An 8,037-nucleotide genomic window follows, 5' to 3' on the forward strand; every position below is an offset into this window, starting at 1 on the left:
AATACCAATCGCTGGAGACCATAGGAGGGGAGAGGGCTCTTGTGCTCAGATCCTGCACAGGCATCTGGTTGGCCACTGTGAGAGCAGGATGCTGGACTACATGGGCCATTGGCCTAATCCAGCAGGTTCTTCTTATGCTCATATTTCCCATAGAATTGTAGAGTTGGAAGGGACTCTGTGGGTCGCCTAGTTCAACCATCTCAGCTAAAGAAGTTGGACATCCACCCTCTGCTTAAAAACCTCCAAGGAAGGCGAGTCCTTGACCTTCCAAGCAAGTCCATTCCACTGTCCAACAGCTCTTACCACCAGAATATTCTTCCTGATGTTTAATAATAATAATAATAAATTTTATTTATACCCCGCCCTCCCCAGCCAAGACCAGGCTCAGGGCGGTTAACACCAAATAGAAAAACAATTGATTGAAATACAACTTAAAAAACAAGATTAAAATACAACATTGAAACAATGCATTAAAATGCAGCCTCATTTCAGTGGAAACTTAAATAAAAAATGTCAGGAAACTGCCATCGGAGCCAGAGGCAGAGGGAAGGCTCCAGAGCGATGCTGGAGAGGGTCCCAGCAGGGAGAGAGGCAGCCCACCTGCTGGGGAAGGAAATCAGCATAACACCAGGGGTGAAGGGGGGCAGATGGGGGAATCGGAGAGAAGGCTCCAGGACTCTTCCCCGGAAACCAGTGGGGAGAGCACGGGTACTCCGCTGCCCACACCCTCCCTGCGCAGAAGACTTCTGCGCAGGGAGAGTAGGAGGAGACTTGGCGTCAAAGAACGTCTTTGCTGGAAGAAGTTCAAGAAACGCCCACTGACGGATTCTGCCAGCGACTGAAACAGACATGACGTGAAGGGCTGTCCAGCCAGAAAGGGTTCAACCAGGTAACCTAGCCAGGAGTGGCGGCAACTTACGCACGAGCAACCCCTAGAACCATTACAAAAAACTTTTGGGGGGATGAAAAGTCAAGTCTTCACCAAGGCTAACTATCCAAACTGGTCTTACATGGGCCCGAAAAAAGCCAGGGAAGTCCCCAAATAGGAGTTGGGTATGTTTAGTGGGAACCTCCTTTCTTATAACTTGAAGCCATTGCTGTGGGTCCTACCCTTTGGCGTGGGAGAATACAAGCTTGCTCCATCTTCCCTTTGGATATTTGAAGGTGGCTGTAGTATATCGTCCCAGTCTTTTCTGTTCTGGGCTAAACAAATCCAACTCCCTCAACTATTCCTTATAAGTCTTGGTTCCCAGACCCTTACAAACACTCATCGTTGTTGTTTTTTATTTATATGCATGCAACACCTGCAACACAAATTTCTCTGGGTAGCTTTTAAAAAGATAAGTGGAAGGTAACTGAATGAAAAGATAAACATAAAATAATTAAAATGGGGGGCACATAAGTACATCATCAGAACTTGCTACACTCCCTTAATTTAAAAATTAATAATTAAACAACAGAAACCCGGGTACTTCAGTTATTTAAACAGCCTGGGTGAACAGAAAAGTCTTTATGTAGCACTAGGAAGACCACAGAGAAGATGCTAGGTGAGTCTCCTGAGAAGCCTTATCTGTAATCTGAATGCCACTATGAGGAAGGCCCTCTTCCTGGAGGTTGCCCACCTCACTTTAAATGGAGTGAGGGAGGTGGGACACAGCGAGGTTTTGTGTTTTTCTCTTGCCTCTCTTTTGGCCAAACAGGTTTTACAGGTACTGAAGCACCATTAAAGTCTTCAAACGTCTGGGCACAGATGGCTGGCCACAACAAAACCCATATCCTAAATCATGTCACACTGACAAAATCTATCTGTGGCTCCAGTGAGTTCTTTTTTAAAAAGCTAAAACATTCAATAGAGCATCTGAGGATCACGGGTTCAAGCACTGCAGGGAGTTGGACTAAATGACCCTCATGGTCCCTTCCAGTTCTATAATTCTATGATTCTATGAATTCCAGCCAAATGTGATGAGTTGGTGACCAACCAACAGTGTTTGAATACAAAGCTGATTGAATGACCTCAGGGTTTTCCCATCCAAGTACTAACCAGGCCTGACCCTGCTTAGCTTCTGAGATCAGACGAGATCAGGCATGTTCAGGGTAGTATGGCCATAGACTAAGCCTACGGCACCCGGTATTCCCAGGCGGTCTCCCTCAGACAGGATTGATTTAAGTCAAAAATCTGAATAAGATGTAAAAGTATGTTTAATTACTGTTGAAAATGATATGTTATATATATATATATATATATATATATGCTTTCGTAGATTTTCACGGGTACAGGAATGCAGGTTTTGGTGTCCTCGGGTGTCTTCCCGTGTAAAAGTTGGGGTGTCTAGGCGACGTTTCGACGAGGTCTCACTCGTCATCTTCAGGCTGGTGCTTTCGGCTTCTTGTTACTGGAACAGAGCGGGATCTCAATGTTTGAGTTCCTATAAATACTGTAGAGGGGGTGTAATTAAGTAATTAAGGAACAAAAGAAGAAAAGGCACACTAGCCTGGGAACTTCCTCTCTGCCCAGAACATTGGAGGCTAGACACCACACCCCCTCTACAGTATTTATAGGAACTCAAACATTGAGATCCCGCTCTGTTCCAGTAACAAGAAGCCGAAAGCACCAGCCTGAAGATGACGAGTGAGACCTCGTCGAAACGTCGCCTAGACACCCCAACTTTTACACGGGAAGACACCCGAGGACACCAAAACCTGCATATATATATATATATATATATATATATATATATATATATATATTGAATGACCTCAAGGTTCACACCCATGGAGGTAATGTTCTCCAATGCTTTTTTCTGGGGGGACGCATACCCCTAAACATTTTGTGCATCTAAGTTTGGCCTCATTGAGGGGCAGTATTTCAATATGAGCAGGAAAATGAGAGTACCTCTAAACATTTTTTTTAAAAGAAAAAAAAGACTGGTGTTCTCTCTTCCTTCCCTCAACCTTTCATTCACTCTATCCTCCTGCCCCTAGAGGCCCCTTCCTTCCATTAAACATTTTCCTAGTCCTTGGACAGCCATCCATTATTCTTTCTTCTCCATATTCCCTAATGAGTTCTTGGTTTGCTACAATGGTTCTTCACCGTTTCAAACAAATAAGAAGAAAATAATTACCTTTCTGGATCAGATCAAGGCTAATCGAGGTTCCCTAGTACCCCAGCTCCCCATGGTGGCCAACCAGATGTCTCTTGGAGCTTCTGAACTCTTGCTGCTATTGTGGATTGCTCACTTTCTGCTCTACATTGAGTTCTTCTCAGTGGAGGTGATGGATCGGGGGACACACCTTAGAGCCAAGGAGATCTCAGCAAGAGGGCAGCGAAAGAGAAGCAGTGGAAGAGTTGGAAACAATTCTCAAGCTTTCTTAAACTTGTTTGGTTCTACAGCATATGTGACTGGATGGGCAAATATCTGTCTAGACAGCAGATTAGAGTTTAATTAGGTTTCTGTTCGTTTCTACAACACAAGCAGAAGACTGTATTCAGTGCAGGCTTATTTGTGTCTTGTTCATTTACAGCATGTGCTTCTTTTCTTACCACACCCAGAACCTGATTTATTTATTTAGAGAAGTAATTTGCTGATGACTTTTGTTTGTGAGTTTGCTTCCCTTTATTTGCATGGCTCCTTGATTTTTAAAGGAGGGAGTGCTGAGCTGTTTCACTATATGAGCTAAAGAGGGACATAGCTTCAACTTTTGCAGCCCTCTGCAAAGCTAACAAGACTGGGCTAGCCATGTTGCTGGTTGAACCTGGTGGGGGCCAAGCAATTCATTTGTGAATGATCTGTCGGTGTTCTCTGTCCTTTCTTCCTGCTCTCTGTTCTTTCTAACTGCCCCCCTCCAATTCATTTGTCAAGAAGTTGAACGTTAAATTCATCTTTTGTGGGCAAGGTTGCCACTGACATACTCCAAGCTGTTGAACATGTCCCAAGGAGCAAGATTTTGCAGGACATTTTTTTTTGCATTTTGCAGGACATATCAGTGCTCTGAGCTGAGCAAACTATAGTAAGGAAGAACTTGTACAGTGGTACCTCGGGTTACAGATGCTTCAGGCTACATACGCTTCAGGTTACAGACTCCGCTAACCCAGAAATAGTACCTCGGGTTAAGAACTTTGGTTCAGGATGAGAACAGAAATTTTGTGGCGGCAGTGGGAGGCCCGATTAGCTAAAGTGGTGCTTCAGGTTAAGAACAGTTTCAGGTTAAGACCGAACCTCTAGAATGAATTAAGTACGTAACCAGAGGTACCACTGTATATCTAGAGGCTTACACTACAGAATCAATGTTTGTTTATTCCAGTCTTCCACATACAATCATTTTGTGTCATATGACCCGGAAAAACTGTCTGCGGACAAACACCAGCTCCCTTGGCCTGTAAAGCGAGATGAGCACCACAACCCCAGAGTTGTTTGCGACTGGACTTAACTGTCAGGGGTCCTTTACCTTTTTTCATCATGGCAAGTCTTTATATAGTCACAGGCTAACCAACGGCTACCAAGCTGCATAATTTGCCACCAGCTGTTTGCTGAGCTGCTGTGATGTCATGGAATGATGAGGGACGTTTTAACCACTGAGGACCATTAGAGGATCTGTGTGACCAGAAGACAAGAAAACTTCACAGCAGGCTTAGACAATGTTGTGGTAAGAGAACAAGCAGTGGGCCCTAGTTTAAATCTAGCCGGTGTAGTGCAGGCCTTGGGAGACCAGGGTTCAAACCCTTGTTCTGTTGAGCACAGGTACTGAACCCAAACAAGGAAATATCCTATCCTTACCCTGTGTATTATCATTAGAGACAGGTGGACTGTCCTGTTGGGTGAAATATATCTCAACAACAGAAGCTGGCAGTAGCACAATGTCATTGTCTACAGTTCTTTAACAATAAGGGTCTTGACATCTTTTGCTTTTGGCTGGTTACACCTGAAGAGAGAGAAAGAATGTTGTCCCGATACTCTGATTTTAAACTACCACCAGTAGTTTCCTATGACTGCATGTCTCCCTCCACAACAGGGGTGGAGAAGCTGTAACCATCCAGAAGTTCTGCAACCACAAGTCCCATCACTCTGTACTGTATCATTACCAATGCTGGCTGGGGCTGATGGGACAACATTTAGAGGGCTACATGTTCCCCACCTCTTATTTCCACATGCATGGTCAATAAAGAACTTTCATATCTCAACGTAGCATGTTCATGTCTCCTTATAGCACTTATAGCTTTATGGAAGTGAGCCGATGGCAACTTCCAAGTGTCAGGAGCAATGCTTCAACACCTTCTACATGTGCTGCGTTAGAAAGATTTTGGGCATTTCATGACAGGACAGAATTTCAAACAAAGATGTGGTCTCTCAGTCCAATCTGGGGCTGCCTTAACTTCGTTCAGCCCAAATCCAGGTTTACCCAAATCAGTCTGATTCAGTTTGGGATCAGGGATTTGAGCAGAGCCAGTGTACAACCCTAGTATTTTTAAACTGCTTTCTGGCTGGACCTCACAAAGTGCTTTAAATTAAATTATTCCAACCATAGGCGTCTTTTTTTAAAAAAAAATGTTTACACGCGTGAACCAGCATGTCCTGTTGGATTCAATAGATTTAGCAATTTTTTAAAAGTATGATAGAAGAATAGAGAATAAGAAAAAGTATAAAATAAATGTATGGTGGGAGAGGGGGAGCATTCACAGACAAACCTTCTTCGTTGCTCCTGTCTCTCATTCTTTGATTTAATACCACAGAAGTTCAGCCATTGATGCGACATCTTTTCTTTTGATTAGCTGAGCCAGCAGTGCACTGCACTGTCATTCTGCCTATGGAGAATTAAATTTGAGCTCACGAGAACAGGTTTGTTTTGTTCTAAATTAGTTTTTGTTTTGTCTCCTATACACATACTCACCTCGTTGCTGTGCTGATGACATCAAGTGGAATTATGGTGGAATTCAAAGGTGTTTCACAGCCTCTGACAGTTGCAGCAGTGGCGGTTGCTTAATTTTTAATCTGATGAGCCTGTGCTACTAATGTAATGTGCTTGTACGTCTTCGAGTGTTTGTGTATCGTTGCAAAAAGATACTGCAGAACCCTGAAGGTGGAAAAAGAGAAACAGATCAAAAGCAGAAGCAGAAATCACGATGAACACGCCTTCATCTAATGAACCTCCTTTAAGAAACAATTGAACCTGTGGTTGTGTTTCTGCAACCACAACCAACTCTGACCAGTTGGAACCAAGCCAGACAATCATCAAAATGACCAGAAGAGAAGAGGAATATCAAGAAGAGTGGAAGAAATTTAAAAACTATTTGAAGAAATACTGTAACATTAAAAATTAGAAATTACTTGAAAGGACTAAATAGGTTTAGGATGAAATTAAGAGTTAGTAAAATAATTGAGATTTAGAACCTTAAGAAAAGTTAAGAATTTTTATTTTAATTGGAATATTGTGTTTTAATATTGATATTAGAAAACTGCTACATTTAAATACAAGGAAATTCAGGTGGGAGGGCTCAGAGGAAGTCAAAACCATGTTTATGACGTTAGAAGTTTAAATAACCAATTAATTCATATTGTCTGGTGTTTATTGATATGTATTTTGCTTTTCCTGTTTTCTTTTTTGTTTATATTTGTGATTTTGTTTTTTGTTGTAGTATGTGTTATATTTGTAAGAAACTTACTAAAAACTATTTTTAAAAAAAGAGATAATCATCAAAATGGTAATCTCTTCTGACAGTGAAAACCAAATTGTAATGTTATTAATCCTAGGTGACTGTGAAAGGGCATGTACATGTTGGAATTAAGAGTTAACTACGATGGGACGCAGGTGGCGCTGTGGGTTAAAGCCTCAGCGCCTAGGACTTGCCGATCGAAAGGTCGGCGGTTCGAATCCCTGCGGCGGGGTGCGCTCCCGCTGCTCGGTCCCAGCGCCTGCCAACCTAGCAGTTCGAAAGCACCTCCAGGTGCAAGTAGATAAATAGGGACCGCTTACCAGCGGGAAGGTAAACGGCGTTTCCGTGTGCAGCTCTGGTTCGCCAGATGCAGCTTTGTCACGCTGGCCACGTGACCCGGAAGTGTCTCCGGACAGCGCTGGCCCCTGGCCTCTTAAGTGAGATGGGCGCACAACCCCAGAGTCTGTCAAGACTGGCCCGTACGGGCAGGGGTACCTCTACCTTTACCTTACGATGGCTGCACTGGGATTCTAACTCACAAAATTCTAACTCATGTCTGGACAGAGGAACTTCATCATGAAGAAGATTATACACGCCATGTCTCTTTGCATGAAGATAATGGATTCTCTGAATTCACATAGCACATAGCTAATTAATCTGGACTGAGAGAAAAGGGCATGATCCCCCAGATGAAGAAGCAGGATTGGTCTGTAGAAGTTACAAGATAAAATCCTGTCCATTCACACTCCCATTTCTGCACTGACAAAAACAATAACATTGTTCACTTATACAGGTTACCATATCAGAGACCAGTCTCCCCCAGATGGCGTACCTGAATCCATTGGTTTGGGTCCTATCCTCCAGAGCAGAAGAAAGCAATATTGTTCCATCTTCCATGTGACAGTCCTTAAGATACAACAGGGGCTGTTGTAGTAACTGTGGGAGTAGAATTCCATGTTACAGAGCAGGGGTCTTGGGAAATGAAAAGTGGGAATAAAAATTATATCTTCTATTAGATATTCAGCAGGATTGAATGGATATACTTTTAATGATGCACATATGTATTGGCTATGATAATATCATCTGTTCTTCAGAACAGTCAAAATATGGGAGAATAATCTCAGAATCTGTTAATTAGATTCTGCTGCATGTTTTATTTTTCCTGTTCCCACCAACTATTTTTGTAATTTGGAAAAATTGAGTAACAATATTTTTTTAGAAAAGAATTAGAATCTGTTGTTTGGGTGGAGATTTATGGGGATCTAAGCTTTCCCCCTTCTATGTTGCTATCAACAATTGGACTCTTTTCTTTTTTTCCATATAATCTACTCGGTGGAGTCAACAAAATATTGTAAATCTGTCCTGTCTTGCAGCATGGGAATGGTAAT

This window comes from Podarcis gaigeae (genome assembly GCF_964106915.1).
Source record: "Podarcis gaigeae genome assembly, chromosome: 7".
In the NCBI taxonomy this organism is placed as follows: Eukaryota; Metazoa; Chordata; class Lepidosauria; order Squamata; family Lacertidae; genus Podarcis; species Podarcis gaigeae.